Here is a 16,614-nt window from a genome sequence, read left to right as displayed (position 1 = left end):
ATGCATTAAATATAAACAAATATGACAAAGTGAAACAAAACTACAGCAACTTTAGTGAGAGTAATCAGACTCCAGACAGGTTTCAGAAAGAGCACGATGAAGCAAAATGCCATCAGGCATGAGGATTTACAAAGACAGGCTTCAAATACTTGGTTTCACAAGAACAACATAGATGATTTGATAAGTATTGAAAAATGGTGAAAATGTAGGTAGGGTTGACAAAAAAACAAACTATTTTAGCATTTGTGGAGTTTAGGTAGTTGCATAAAGTTAATTGCAAAAGATTTGGAAGAGAGCAGAAACATTTTTGGCTTAAGTGAATTCCATACATTCAAAACCTGAGGCAAAACTATCAACTTTCAGAATTTTCCTGTGAAGAGGGCAATGGCTGACATGTCGAGTTAATGGTGTCAAAAATGAATGCAGCCATGTATTTCAACCTGCCTAATTATTCCCATTTCACATTTAATGAAATTTTGAAATAAGGAAATCCCTCTGTCTTGCTTGTCTAATATTGCTCAATATATTAGCCACTAACCATATTGGGCAATTCAGATGTAGTTAATTGAGTAATAGATACAATCAGCGGTCATGTGATTGTGACACCTACTTGCATGCATCACCTGATTACTGATGTACACAAATCTTTCAAGATATCGGGTCACATTGACAAATTTGATTTAAAGAAAAGAGAGATCCTTGGCTTTACTAATAGGATTCAGAATACACTAAGAAATTTATGCTAAACCTTTTAAAAGCACCTTGAATATCAACTGAATTTCTGTCCTCTATACAAACTAGTAAAAAATTTAAATGTCAATATCCGCTAAAAAGGTTCAGAAGAGATAACTAAAATGACAGATTTTGAAACCACAGTTCTGGAGTTTTCTCCTTAGACTGAAGAAATTAGGAGCATTAATAATTGAATCATTAAGAACATTTATGACTTTCAGTTGTAAATGAAATAGGGAGAAATTGCTTCTGGTGGCAGATACTTCAGTAAGCTCATCTGACATATTTACAGAGAGAGTGCAGCTAAAAGAGATGAACAATTTTTTAAAAACAAGCCAGTTTGGATCCAAAATGCAGTGTCTGAAAGAAAGGTGCTGGAAACAGATTCAGCCAACATTAAAAGAAAAATGGCTGGAAAAAAAAGGGAAGAAATAAAAAGGAACTAATGGCCAGAGGCTGACAAGAGGTGAAGCACTCATTTCCAATTGGCACTCAGCTTCCTTCTGTGCTGAGTCATTTTATGACTGCGTGAACTTTAACCAGTTATGGTAAAATGATAAGGACAAAAAAGAACCGTAAGTCTGTTTGTACTTGACCATGGAGAATGTTATACTAGTTCCTCAATGGACATTATATGCACATTAAATAAATGTATACTGTTTTTAAAAAAAATGTATTTAGTTACATTGTGAGGACGTGCAAGGCACTTTTCATAAATCCATAAGTAGTAGAACATTCAGCCCCACAAGTTCACTCGACCCTCCAAGATCATGGATGGTCCTCAACTCCAATATCCTGCCTTTTCACCCATAACTTTAGTTTCTCTTACTGATTACTTTATGAAAGTTACTACATTCATTTCAAATTGAGGACATAATTGTCATTGAACAACAGATTCTGTTGGATAATACTGCTAACCCAAAATAAACATTACTGTTCGAGGTACAGTTTATAGAAAAGGGTAAACATTAAATCAAAATCCTGTAAAATACCCTCCATTGTGGTCTATTTACAAAACCAGTCTGTGTAGTACCAAAGATAGCATACCATTTGAATCATATTTTCAAAAGAGAAACAAAAAAATATAATAATTCCTTTCCTCCTAAACATTCAGGTTGAGCAACATTTTAAAAGCAATATAATATGCCAAAATTAATTCATACCATAGCTACCCAACCCTGTCAAAATATGTAGGCAGCCCAAAAAGAATGCAGGCTACACTTGTGACAAATCACAACTGTTCCCATCAAGTTCATGAATATTTTTAAAAACTGTTGATGCTGCATTAACTATTAAGAATTTTTTTTTTCTTATTGAACTCCAGCAGCACTTGGGACAAAGTAATTGAATAGACAATGACCTTCATGGTTGAAGTGGATGAGAACTTTAGGATTTATTCAAATCCATCAGCTTGCCCCTTTTATTTAAAACAAAATCTAAGACAGACCAGCAGAACTTTTAGAAACGCATCAGCAAATTCTAACAAACTGCTGTTTGTGCACTCTAAAGCAAATGCAATACCAGGCCAGGACTTCAGTCGAGATGCAAATGACCCTTTCGGAATAAAGGGATGATTCACTGCAAGGTTAACGTAACTGTGTCCATCTGACACAACAGTCAGAATGGGAAAAAAAATCCTATGATTTTAGCCACTTCCTCTTCAAACTGTTACAGCATATAGAAAAAAATCTCAAAAAACAGTTGTATCATAAACTCCTCATTGTTTATGAAGGTAAAACATAGGCAGGATATTCTAAGCCAGTCAGGCATCTTATGAAATGATAGTGCCCCAAAGAATCAGAAATTATTTTAAAGTTCAGCGCAGTACATTAGGGTACTTTGCATGAGTACAACTTCCTTTCTTGCTTTAAGTGCATTAAGTGAGAACAACCCATAGCTGCTGTTCCACCTGCTCAATTTGGGAACTAAAGCTGCTTATCAGGCAGAGATTTAAAATGGTCTCCTGTATACATTCTGCTGCTTAAACCAAAAAAAAATTTACAATCATCAGCCTCATTTTTCTAGGTGTTTGTTTGGTACATCTTTAAAAAATGAACAAGCTCATGTGATAAATACAAATATATCCATATCAGTTCACAAAAGGAAACTACTCATTAGCTTGAGTTCCATTCAAGGAGACATAAAAGGAGCAAGTGCTAAATCATATAAAAATAAGCTGCTCAGGCCGCTTAAAGGCCGCTTAAATTAACACAACTGAACTCAACAACTGACAGTTGAAGCTCCCTGCAAACATGCAAAGCAAGGCTACATTTGAAGAATTATTGACAATTGAAATGGAACTTTATTTACAGCAAGAATCAACCCAAGTATGATGCAGTTTGCTAATACCAATGCTTTTCTTTATACTGTGCAATACAAACGGTACACTCTTATTTTTTAAATCTTTTGTAGACAATTATATTCACTTCAAAATCCCCAAGTAGATTTCAAACCACAAAAGCAGCAATAGCAGGTGTGGTATGAAATTAAATGATAAATAAATTTGAACTTTGATTCCTGGTATGTTCACAACTAACCAATGGTTATTTTTTAAAGCAAAGGCCCAGAACAGTGAGCGATTTTATGGCTTGGACGAACATTGAATAAACTCGAAAAAAACAACTGCTGAAAAGTAGATGTTGTAGGTGCACATTGTTGATAAGAGTTGCTTCTTACGCCAACTTTTAGAATAACAATTAGAATTCAGGAATATTATTGAATTGCACAGTCGAGTCCTAATTACCAGCTGCTCAAAGCAATGAAATAAAACTTACAATTGACATTCAGCATAATTAAAGTAAAGCTTCAATCTCTTTTTTTTAGAAAAATCCCTTTTATACACACAATTGAAACTGATTCAACTAGCTGAATCTAGTAGGGGCATGGAATGCCCTGCCTGCAGCAGTAGTAGACTTACCAACATTAAGGGCATTTAAATGGTCATTGGATAAACATATGGATAATAATGTAATAGTGTCGGTGGTTTTACAGGTCGGTGGAACATCGAGGGCTGAAGGGCCTGTACTGCGCTGTCGCGTTCTATGTTCTAAATCCCTGCAAAGAGGTTTACTTTTTATCCGTACTCAAAGAACAGGATGGTGCCATTCGAGAGTATCAGGCTCCTGGGACTACGTTTACAGTTTCACAATGCTGCATTACGTTTACATTTTGCACATGTAAATGATTGCTTTATGGTGACAATATTATAAAAATGAAGGTGACTGCAATGGCCCACTTCCAAGTTTTCAGCCAATCCAATTAATGCCACAGTGTTAACACTGCCATTCAAAGAATGAACCATTTATGTGGGGTCTTACCTGCTATTCCTGCAACTTCTGGTGCAAAGTAAAAAGAGTACTCCAGGCTTCCACTGTTGTTCACAAGAAAAAGCATTTGTAAACATCATTACACTTGGTCCTGAACTGCCTCAGAAAATCATCACTAATGACAAACCCTCAAAATAACTTAAGTACCTCAATTAATTCTGAATTTCCTGTTTTCAAGAGAATAGCACCGCAGGTGGAAGAAAATGCCCACAATTTTTCAAAACAAAGTAGCTGGATAAAGGTATTTTTGACATTGTCCATTTACTCTGTTGCTTACACCCCTACTTCTCTATTCAAGAGTCTTGGGAACTAGTCTTACCTCTGTACTGTAGAATAATTTATTCTTCACAAACCGTACAAATCAAGACTCGTGTGAGTTTTTGCTCGACACTATACAAGTAGGTCAGCATTAACATGAGGCTTGAAACGGTTCAACAGTCACACCCGTTGTACACATCATCTTTGTAATAAGAAACATCAACATATAGTGTTCAACAAAAGCTTATCAACTGCAACATGTAATAAAGTCTATCATGGGTTCAAACTTATCAAGATTGGCTATGCAAAACAGCTGATATTCAGGAAGGATCAATTAAATCATGACAGTTCTCAACTCCATTGTAAGCAACGGATTATCTGTACAGTTTGTGACAAAGATTTTTATGTAATTACAACTAAGAATTGGGGATGGGGTCAGAGCCCTGTAATCAAACATCCTTCCCATTCTGGCTGGTGGGTAACTGCCCTCTGAAGTGGCCTAAATAAGGACATAAAACCATTTTTGGGTCTGAACACATGAGTTGTTACATTCAACGATAAAACCTAACACCACAATAGTTACTGTACTACAAAATATTAAGGGCAGTTTGAAAAAAAAATGCACTTCACAAAAATGTGTATGACCTGAAACTAAAATTAGTTGTAGTCATTAACTGACATGCGAATATATCATGTGCCATGATACATATTGATGAAGTCTTAGTTTTTACATAAGTTTGATTAACTACAATAAAAGAAAGCACCAAATGATGCAGGTTATTTTGACCCCCTTTGGAATGGGGCAAGAAAAAAAACTTATTGTTTTTGCAGCCTCGAATGTCCAACTTAACTAATGGAAAACAAGCGTGGGTTTAATGAATCCAAAATGCTAATGTCAAACTTTCACCAATTGTTTTGCTTTAGAGTCCGTTAACCATAAGTCAACGAGTAATCTTGTCGGAAAAAATAGATAACTGAAGTCAACAATTCACCTATCAAGCAACACATCACCAAATCTCTGCAATTTGACAAATGTCCTCACCAACTCTAGCTTATAACTAACTGCCGTGAATTGGTCTAAATCAGCTTTTCCCAAGATTTACGCAAGCTCGGTTTTCAAAGTTAACAAAAAATGTGCATGCAGATGGTGTCAACAGATGCTTAACTAAATGCTTAATCAATAAGCAATTCCCTTACGGATTAGAAATCTGCCTCCCTTAGCTGCAAACAGACTGATCGTACCTCAATGACGCCATGATAAAGAATTCCACGGATTCACACTATGAGAGAAGCTGCTGCTTATCTCTGTATTAACTGGCCGACCCCTTCCTCTGAGATTAAGTCCTCAGGTCCAGGGTTTTTCTTACAAGGTGAAGCAACACCTCTCAGCAGCTATCCTGATTAGTCCCAAAAGAACCTCATGTGTTTTAATCAGTTCACTCATTCTTCTAAACTTCAATTAATTCAGGCCCAACCTACTCACCTGCTCCTTATAAGACAATCCCTCCACACTGAAAATCAGTCTAGTCAAGCTTCTCTGCACTCAGTCAAAAAAAGTGTTGTGTTAGAAAAGCACAGCCGGTCAGGCAGCATCCGAGAGGCAGGAGAGTAACATTTCAAACATGAGCTCTTCATCAGGAATGTAGGTACCCAAAGGGGGCTGAGAAATAAATGGGAGGAGGGAGGTAGCTAGGAAGATGAGGGGTAGATGAAGGTGTCTATACCTCCACACACCCTCCACTTCCTTTCTCCCCCCCCCCCCACCCCCACCCCGTCCCCTCGATTCAAGGCCCCAAAGGATCCTTCCATATTCGGCAGAGATTTCTTTGTACATCCAAATACCTCATCTACCATGTCCACTGCTCTCAATGTGGTCTCCTTTACATTGAGGTGACAGGAAGCCAACTTGCAGAACATTTCAGAGAACATCTCTTGGGGACACACCCGAAACAACCCCACCGCCCTGTGTGTGACCACTTCAACTCCCCCTCCCACTTCAAGGACATGCAAGTCCTGGGCCTCCTCTACCGCCAAATCCTCGCCACCGGATGACTGGAGGCAGAACATCTCCTCTTTCACCTTGGGACCCTCCAACCACATGGAATCAATGTTGATTTCACCAGTTTGCTCAATTCCCCTCCCCCCACCTCAACCTTCCAACTTGGCACCACAGTCTTGAACTGTCCTACCTGTCTATCCACTTCACCCTGTGCTCCAACCTATCTTCCCCCAGCCACACCCCCCTCCCACTGATCTCTCAGACCCCCTTCCCTCCACCCTACATTCCTGCTCGAAAGGTCTTCTGCTCCATGGATGCTGCTTGGCCGGCTGTGCTTTTCCAGCGCCACACTTTTTGACTCTAATCTCCTGCATCTGCAGTCATCACTTGTGCCTTCTCTGGACTCAGTGCCAGTATATCTTTCCTTAGATAAAGGGGCCAAAACTATTCTCAATAGCCTAGGTATGGTCTAACTAGAGACTTGTAAAGTTTTAGGAAAATCTTGCTATTTTGATTAAAAACAGAAATTGAAGAAACTCAGCAGGTCTAACAGCATCTGTAGAGAGAAAGCAGAATTAATATTTCCGTTCCAGTGAGGCAGAACTGACTCTGCCAGGCATGGCATTTCTCCTGCAATGTATGTTTTTGTATCAGATGTTCAGCATCCAAGAGATCTTTGTTTTACTTTCATTTTTATACTTCATTCCCTTTGAAATAAGGGCCGAGATTCTATTTGCCTTTTCTTTAAATAATAACTGTACGTTAACTCTTTTGAACTGGTGCAAGAGGACTCCAACATCCTTGTGTTGCAGCTTTCTATACTTTAAAGAATATTCAGCTTCTCTTAAAGTACATAACTTTGCAATTTTTCCCACATTACACCTGCCAAATTTTTGTCCACTTGCTTATGTCCACATCCCTCTGCAGACTCTGTCAAACTGACTACTTACCCATCCCACCCATTTTTGTGTCATCTATGATCTTGGCAATAATTTCCAACAGGGAGGAGAAAGTGAGGACTGCAGATGCTGGAGGTCAGAGTTGAGAGTGGGGTGCTGGAAAAGCACAGCAGGTCAGGCAGCATCCAAGGAGCAGGAGGATCGACATTTTGGGTATAAGCCCTTCATCAGGAAGAGGCTTGTGGGCTGGTGGTGGGGGGGGAGGTATCTGGGAATGCGATAGATAGATGAAGGTGATAGGTCAGAGTGGAGGGTGGAGTGGATAGATGGGAAAAATGATGGACAGGTCAACAGGGCGGTGCCGAGTTGGAGGCTTGGGACTGGGATAAGGTGTGGGGAGGGGAAAATGAGGAAACTGGTGAAATCTATGTTAGTTCCATGTGGTTTCAGGGTCACAAAGCAGATGATGAGGCATTCTTCCTAGAGGCATTGGTGGTTAGGGTTTGGCAATGGAGGATGCCAAGTACCTGCATATCCTTAGTGGAGTGGGAGGGGGAATTGAAGGGCAGGTGTTGCGAGTATTCCAGAGATGTTATCTGAAATGATCTTCAAGTTGATGTCCTGTCTCCCTGATGTAGACGAGACCACATTGGGTGCAGCAGATACAGTAGGTGACATTGATGGAGATACAGGTAAATTTCTGTCAATGTGGAAGGATCCTTTGGGGTCTTGGACAGAGGCGAAGAGGGAGGTGTAGGTGCAGATTTTGCACTGCGGTGACAGGGGAAGGTGCCAGCAGTGGAGTGAGAGCTGTTGGGGTCATGGGTTTGACAAGGGAGTCACCAAGGAATGGTCTCTCCAGAACGCTGATAGGTGTGGGGAGGGAAATATATCCCTAGTGGTGGGGTGTGTTTGTAGGCGGGAGAGGTGGCGGAGGATGTTGGTGGGGTGGAAGGTGAGGACTGGGGGATTCTGTCCTTGTTGTGGTTGAAGGCATGGGGTTCAAGGCAGACCTCTGGGAAGTGGAGATGTGCTGGAGGGCATCGTTGACCACATTGGAGGGGAAATTGCGGTCTTTGAAGAAGGAGGCCATCACTGATGTTCTATGGTGAAATTGATCATCCTGAGAACAGATGCTGCTATGGTGGAATTGGCAGAATAACCTCCATCATGTACGTTGTTCATATTTATCATAATTATTTATAACCCCAGCACTGATCTCTATAGCATTTCACTAGTTACAGACCTTCTCTTATGGTAAAAAGGAGGACTGCAGATGCTGGAAACCAGAGTCTGGATTAGAGTGGTGCTGGAAAAGCACAGGTCAGGCAGCATCCGAGGAACAGAAAAATCGACGTTTTGACTGAAGGGCTTTTGCCCGAAACGTTGATTTTCCTGCCCCTCGGGTGCTGCCTGACCTGCTATGCTTTTTCAGCATCACTCTAATCTAGATCCTTCCTCTTATTCCGAGCCAATTGGCATTAGTAAGCTAATCCTCCATCCAGCTGACAAACCAGAGGGGGAAGAACAGAGGGAGTGAGAGCACGACAGACAGCGAGTGAGCGAAGATTGGTGGTGGCTTAACCAGAGCGTCACCACAGCTCAGGTGAGAGGATAAGTTCGGAAAGAGTCCTTCATGATAACCTCAGCCAACAAGGGAATTGTATCTATGCTGTTGACATCACAAACTAGCTCAGTTGGCTCGATAGCTAACTCCTAGATGAACACGGTTTACATTTTACATAGCCAGAAAGGCAAGAACAGTTTTCCCTTTGTAAAAAGCAAGCTCAAGATTTGCCGACCCTCTTGCATCTTCTAGTTGCATCTCAGCTCTTGGCCTTTCTTCAGTCAACGGTTGATAGTAGAGAGTCATTCCTGATGAAGGGCTTATGCCCAAAACACCAATGGGCCTTGGGTGCTGCCTGACCTGCTGTGCTTTTCCAGCATCACATTCTCGACTCGGATCTCCAGCAACTGCAGTCCTCACTTTCTCTTAGTAGAGAGTTGAAGCTAAAACATGAAAACTGAGGCAAGTTTGCAGCTGAAGGAGTGAAGGAAATACCAGTGATAAAAATAAATAAGTTTTATTTTTTGCTACTCATTTTGAAAACAAAGACAGACAAACATCATATTCACCTAATGTAACAGAATTACTGAGAGGTGGTGTTAAACTTGCATTTTTGACTTAGTTTTCAGGTGAGACATTAAACCGAGGCTGAATCAGTCCTTTCAGTCGAATGTGAAAGGTATTATAGAACAAGTTTGAAGGATAATAGAGGACTGGCCTAGTGGCATGGTCAATATTCATCCCTCAAGCAATCTCACTACAAACAGACCATCTGATCATGATTACATTGCTGCATGCAGGTTCCTGCTGTGTAGCAGTTATCAAAGATCAAAATGCTTTATGACAGTGAAACACAGCAACATCCTGAATTTATAAAAGGCACTATTAAATGCAAGTCTCTCTATCCAGTTACTTAGGAGCCTGCTAACAAAGGTGACCAAGCAGACACAATAAGCCCCGAAGGGAAACAGACAGCAAAGGTGATGGCACTGAAGATTGGTGAGAAAAAAAAACCTGGACCAACATCAATACCTGGTCCAGAGAGACATCACTTAAGATAGCACTTAAGTGCCTTTCTTGTCAAAGAGTGATGCAGCATAGATTTAACCTCAAACCCAAATGAGAATGGTGAAGCATAGAGCCCAAAGGAAAGTGGAAAGAAAACTAAAAGAAAAAGCCATTCCTTTTGCCAATAAGCATTTATGGTAAATGGCACGCCCTTACTGCAATAAGGATCTCAGAAGACACTTTAATACAATACATTTTTACAAGAATGTTACTGGCAAATTGTTTTCATTACTCTTTCTAAGTGTTGCCCAAAGCGTTTCTCTAAGAAAAGCAGAATAGGTGCCACAGGCAGAGACACTGACCTCATTGTGAGCGAGTTTATGCATTTTGGTGGTATCCACTTGGTCAATTTGTGCAAGTATTTTCCTCATTTTACAACTATAAACAGGGAATGAAACAAATGAAACTATAAACAAGGAATATATGAAAGAGGAGGTGGTCTCTTAGCCCTTTAAACGCTATTCGGTCATTCAAAACAAATCATGGCCGATAGTAGCATGATGGCTCAATGGTAAGCACTGCTGCCTCAGCACCAGGGACCCAGGCTGCATGGGGTGGTGGTGGTTGGGAAGGTGGGAAAGAGGTGAGCAACTGACCATGGCAATATGGTGCAGGTGGTCATTCAAGAGGGGGTAATAAAAAGACAAGTGGTAGTCACAGGGGGATTCTATAATTAGGAGGACAGATAGTATCATTTGCAAGCCAGATCAGGAGCCCCACATGGCTGTTGCCTGCCCGATGCCAGGGTGCAGGACATCTCCGACCGGCTTGAAAGGAGACTGAAGTGGGGGGGGGGGGGGGGTGGAGGATCCAGTTGTGGTGGTCAATCTTGGGACTAACATAGACAAGGGTAGGATAGAGGACCTGTTTGGGGATTATCAAGCACTAGGAATGAAATTAAGGAACAGGTCCTCAAGAGTCACAATCTCCGGATTATTGTAAATTGGTTTAGGGACAAGAAAATTAGGGAAGTAAACAAGTGGCTAAGGGACTGGTGTGGGAAAGAGGGGTTCCATTTAATGGGGCATTGGCGTCAGTTTTGGAACTGGGGTGGGATCTGTTGCGATGGTTCAGGTGGAGTCCATCCCAGTCTGGAACCAGTGTTTAGCAAAAGATAAATAGCGTGGTCACTAGGACTTTACACTTGTGAGTCAGGAGTAAAGGGAAAGGGAAAGCAATAGGAACTTTGGTGATAAATGAAAAGGTAAGCAGCAGGTTAGCATGTATGCAGGAGGGTTTAAGTTCAAGGCAGACTATGAAAGAAGCAAAAATGAAGGATAACTCAGGAGATAGAGATGTTGTGAATCACGATGATAAGAAAGCTAGCATAAAGGCACTTTACCTGAATGCTCGTAGCATTCATAACAACGGTGGTGAGTTAACGGCATATGAACGAATAGGATTTAGTAGCCATCACGGAGACATGATTGCAGAACGGCCGTGACTGGGAATGAAATATCCAGGGGTACCAGACTATTCGGAAGGACAAACAGGAATGCAAGGGAGGTGGTGTAGCTCTGATATTCCAGGATGACATCAGGGCAGTGCTGAGAGATGATGTCTGTTCTATGGAGCACGAGGTCAAATCCATTTGGGTGGAAATTAGGAATTCCAAGAAGAAAAGGTCACTGATAGACGTAGTCTATAGGCCACCAAATAATAATATCACATTGGGGCGGGCAACAAACAAGGAAATAACTAACGCCTGTAAAAATGGCACGGCTATTGTCTTGGGGGATTTTAATCTGCATGTAGATTGGACGACAACTCTGTCGGGGTAGACTTGAGGAGTTGTTTGTCAAGTGTATCTGTGATAGTTTTCTTGAACAGCATACAATGGAACAGAAGAGGGAGCAAGGCTATCCTAGAACTGATCCTATGTAATGAGATGGGAATAATTAATGGCCTCATAGTCAGAGATCCTCTTGGAAGAAGTGATCACAGTATGGTTGAATTTAAAATACAGCTGGATAGTGTGAAGATAAAATCCAATACCAGGATCCTGGGTTAGAATAAGGGGGACTGTGATGGAATAAGAGAGGACCTTGCTAAAGTAAACTGGAAACAGAGACTTTATAGTGCAACAGTTGACGAACAGTGGAGGATCTTCAAAGAAATTTTTCAAATTACTCAGCAAAATGATATTCCGGTGAGAAGGAAGGACTGTAAGAGGAGGGGTAATCCGTCATGGGGGTCTAAGGAAATAAGGCCGGTTATCAAAGTGAAAGAGAAGGCATGCAAAGTGGCCAAAAACAGCAGGAATCTAGAAGATTGGGAAAACTTTAAAAATCAACAGAATGTCACAAAAAGAGCTATAAAGAAAGATAGAGTATGAGAAAAAAAAAACTTACACAGAATATAAAGACAGATAACAAAAGTTTCTATAAATACACAAAATGAAGAAGAGTGGCTAAAGTAAATGTTGGTCCTTTAGAGGATGAGAAGTGACAGTTAGCTATAGGATATGATGAAATGGCTGAGGCATTGAACAGATTTTTTGCATCGGTCTTCACAGTGGAGGATATTAATAACATGCAAGTGACAAAGAGATGAAGATAGGTAAGGACCTAGTAACAATTATTATTATGGAAGAGCTAGTGTTGGGTAACCTTATGGAACTAAGGACAGATAGGTCTTCTGTCCCTGATGGAATGCATCCCAGGATACGAAAAGAAATGGTGGGAGAAATAGCAGGTGGACTGGCTGTAATTTTCCAAAGTTCGCTGAACTATGGGGGAATCCCAGCAGATTGGAAAACAGCAAATGTGATGCCACTGTTTAAAAGGGAAAGTAGACAAAAACAAAAATGGAGAACTATAGACCAGTGAGCTTAACCTCTTGTGGAAAAGATGCTTGAGTCTATTATCAAGAAAGAAATAGCAGGGCATCTCGAAAGCAATTGGGCAGATGCAGCATGGTTTCAGGATGGGCAGAAAATGTGTTGCTGGAAAAGCGCAGGTCAGGCAGCATCCAAGGAACAGGAGAATCGACGTTTTGAGCATAAGCCCTTCTTCAGGAATCCTGAAGAAGGGCTTATGCCCGAAACGTCGATTCTCCTGTTCCTTGGATGCTGCCTGACGTGCTGCGCTTTTCCAGCAACACATTTTCAGCTCTGATCCAGCATCTGCAGACCTCACTTTCTCTTCATGATGGGCAGGTCATGCTTCACAATTCTTCTGGAATTCTATGAAGACATTTCAAGCAAGGTGGACAATGGGGATCCAGTGGATGTGGTGTACCTAGATTTCCAAAAGACCTTTCACAAAGTGCTGCACATGAGGCTGCTGCATAAGATAAGAATGCATGGTGTTAGGGGTATAGTATTCACGTGGATAGAGGATTGGTTGACTGACAGGAAGCAAAGATTGGGGATAAATGAGTGCTATTCTGGCTCGCAGTGACTAGTGGTATTCCTCAGGGATATGTTGGAACCACAATTATTTACAAATTCATACAGATGATTTGGAGTTGGGGACCAAGTGTACGGTGTCCAAAATTTGCCGAAGACACTAAGATGAGTGGCAGAGCAAAGTGTGCAGAGGACTGTGAAACTTTGCAGAGGAACCTAGATACATTGAGTGAGTGGGCAAGGGTCTGACAGATGGAATACAATGTTAATAAATGTGAAGTCATACATTTTGGTAGGAGTATCAGCAAAATAGATTATTACTTGAATGGTAAAAAGTTGCAGCATGCTGATTTGCAGAGTAACCTAGGTGTCTTTGTAGATGAATCACAGAAGGTTGGTCTGCACGTACAACAAGTAATTAGGAAGGCAAATGGAATTTTGTCCTTCATTGCTTTTAAACTCAACCCCTTTAGCAGAGAGATAATGTTACAGCTGTACAAGGTGCTGGTGAGGCAACACCTGGACTACTGTGTGCAGTTTTGGTCTCCTTACTTAAGAAAGGATGTACTGGCACTAGAGTGGGTGCAGAGAAGGTTCACTAGGTTGTTTCGGGAGTTGAGAGGGTTGGCTTATGAGGAAAAGGTTGTGTAGATTGGGATTACATTGGAATTCCGAAGAATGAAGGGGGATCTTATAGAAACATACAAAATTATGAAGGGATTTGATAAAAAGAGAAATAGAGAGGATGTTTCCATTGGTAGGTGAAACTAGGACAAGAGGGCATGGCCTCAAGTTTGGAGGAAGCAAGTTTAGAACTGAAAAGGAACTTCTTCACCCAGAGGGTTGTTAATCTGTGGAATTTCTTGTTTAGGGAGGTAGTTGACGCTACTTTAGTAATCGCTTTTAAAGCGAAGATCGATACTTTCTTTGAAAAATAAAGGAATTAAAGGATATGGTGAAAATGCAGATAAGTAGAGCTGAGTCCACAAAAAGATTTGCCATAATCTTGAGTGGCGGAGCAGGCTCGAAGGGCCAGACGGCCTACTCCTGCTCCTAGTTCTTATATTATGTTCAATTTCAGCCTCAGGCCACTGTCTGTGCGGAGTGTGCACGTTTTCCCCATGTCTGCGTGCTCTGGTTTCCTCCCACAGTCCAAAGATGTGCAGGTTAGGTGGGTTAGCCACGAGAAATATGGAGATAGTGGAGGTGGAGTGTGTCAGAGGGTCAGTGCAGACTCGCTGGGCTGAACGGCCTCTATCCACAATGTCTATGATCTGCTTGGTGCCTTTACTTGATAGAGAGCAGGGTGCTACAAGATTAAGAATCAAATCTACCCTTGGCTTAAAAATATTCAAAGTGACGGCTGCCATTACCTTGAGGATGACTCCCTACCCTCAGAAAAAATTCTCAACCATCTTAAATAGGTGGCTCCTTATTTTTAAACATCGACCTCTAATTTTCCTTAGAAGAGGAAACAATTCTACAAGCATCCTGTCAAGACGCATTAGGATTTAGTATGTTTCAACCAAGTCACCTCTTCCTTTGCAATTTTTGAGAAGATTTAGGGTCAGGTTCAGGTTGTTAGTTTGCTCGCTGAGCTGATAGGTTGGTCTCAGATGTTTCGTCAACATGCTAGGTAACATCAGTGAGCCCCCAGTGAAGTCCACAAACCTCCCACCACAATGAAACAGCTACTGATAAACCTAAAAGGACCCTGTACCAACAACCAGCAAAACAAATGTCAGAGACATAATACCCTGCAAGGACTGCAACAAACACCTCATTGGACAGACAGGCAGGAAACTAGCCATGACAATACACAAACCAGCTCTCACTCGTATCTGTATACACAGATGCAGAAGAACACCAATTCGACTGGGATAATACATCCATCCTAGAGACACGCATGGGAATTCCGAGAGGCCTGGAATTCATATCAGAATTCCATCAATAAACACATCAATTTGGACCCTGTTTATCAACCTCGGAGGGAAAAAAAATGAAATGACATCACCTACCTTAACAGACCAAGACCATAAATAGAAAGCGGGACAGACACCAGCGCTTCACCTGATGATGTTACCTAGCATGGCTAGGTAACGTTGGAGAATAAACCTACCAGCTCAGCAGGCGAACTGACAACCTCACCTCTTCCTCTAAATTCCAGTAGCTACAAGCCCAATCTGTCCAATGTTTCCTCATGAAACTATCATGAGACAAGGTATTAGTCCAGTAAACTTTCTCTGAACTGCTTCCAAAAAATTTACATTTTTCCTTAAATAAGACGTGCGTATGCTGGTGTTGCACTGGTGCGGACAAAGTTAAAAGTCACATGACACCAGGTTATAGTCCAACAGGTTGATTTGGAAGTACAAGCTTTTGCAGTGCTGCTCCTTTATCAGGTAGCTAGTGGAGTAGGATCATAGGACACAGCATTTATAGCAAAAGGTCAGTGTCATACACTGATGCGATACATTGAACAAACCTCAATTGCTGTGAAGTCCTTGATCTTTTAGAATGGGTTGCAGATTGATTCATTATCATTGTCTCTAGGTTCTTACAGTAAAGTTCACTGTACTTGTATCTGTAAAGTTCATCACTTCTTCTCCTCCCTTTATCACTTGCACAAAACGTTAAATCTTAATCTCTGTTTAGCCTGTTCTAGGATGGATGTGTTGTCCCAGTTGAAGTGGTTTCCTTCATCATCTGTGTGTAAGGACACCAGTGATAGCTGGTCATGTCTTTTGATGGCTGGTTGGTGTTAGTGTATCTTGGTGGCTAGTTTCCTGCCTGTCTGTCGAAGTACAATGTTTACTTAGTTACTTGCTGAATTCAGCCTACAAATTGTTTTCTGCATATTGCAGAGATTTTTCCAGGCAGTGTATTGACCAAGTGTGCAGATTAAAAATGTAACTGATTTAACTTCATCTACCTATATGCCATCTCAATTTGACAACAATAAAGGGCTGGATTCTGCTTTGCATAGAGGTCAACAATAGATCCTCTCTCGTGGTGCAGTGGTAATATACCTACCCCTGGACTGGGAGGCCCAGGTTTAAGTCCCATCTGTTCCAGAGGCAAATGATATCCTTGCACAGGTCAATTAGAAAAATAGGCTAAAGGTCAGCATTCTCCTCATACATTATTAGAAATGTTTCTGAACTAATTCTTTTTTGTCAATAGTTGAGTTTGGCATGTGCCCATTAAAACATTTAGTCAAATTTTACAAAAGGTATATCAATTAGTTTTTAATGTTTCGCACATGAAAGCCAGTGTGGTGTCAACCGAGTTCCAATACCTTAACTGATAAAGCCATCAGGAATTCTCTAAAACCAACTGACCTCAAAACAAGAGCAAGAAAACTTCTTGTGATATATATGTGGAACTCAGACTTTGCAATTTCTTCAGTGACTAAA

At 41.0% G+C, this 16,614-nt stretch overlaps 1 protein-coding gene across 2 annotated transcripts in view; it reads right to left on the bottom strand.

Annotated features, from left to right (window-relative positions):
• The window catches only part of LOC122565335 (GRAM domain-containing protein 2B), a 96,761-nt gene that overhangs the window by 65,948 nt on the left and 14,199 nt on the right, over window positions 1-16,614 (bottom strand). The window contains exon 1 of one of the 2 annotated variants that reach the window (XM_087976037.1): window positions 4,378-4,462. The exons of the other annotated variant lie outside the window; for it this stretch is intronic. The gene's annotated coding sequence lies outside the window, so the exon portion shown is untranslated. Of the gene's footprint in view, window positions 1-4,377; window positions 4,463-16,614 lie in introns of those variants that run through there. 2 annotated transcript variants of the gene reach the window in all.

Source organism: Chiloscyllium plagiosum, unplaced genomic scaffold (genome assembly GCF_037043375.1).
Source record: "Chiloscyllium plagiosum isolate Xiang-an unplaced genomic scaffold, Cpla_swu_hap1 HiC_scaffold_28, whole genome shotgun sequence".
NCBI classification, from domain to species: domain Eukaryota; kingdom Metazoa; phylum Chordata; class Chondrichthyes; order Orectolobiformes; family Hemiscylliidae; genus Chiloscyllium; species Chiloscyllium plagiosum.
The sequence above is the reverse complement of the archived record's forward strand: the minus strand, read 5'-3'. Positions and strand labels throughout refer to the sequence as shown.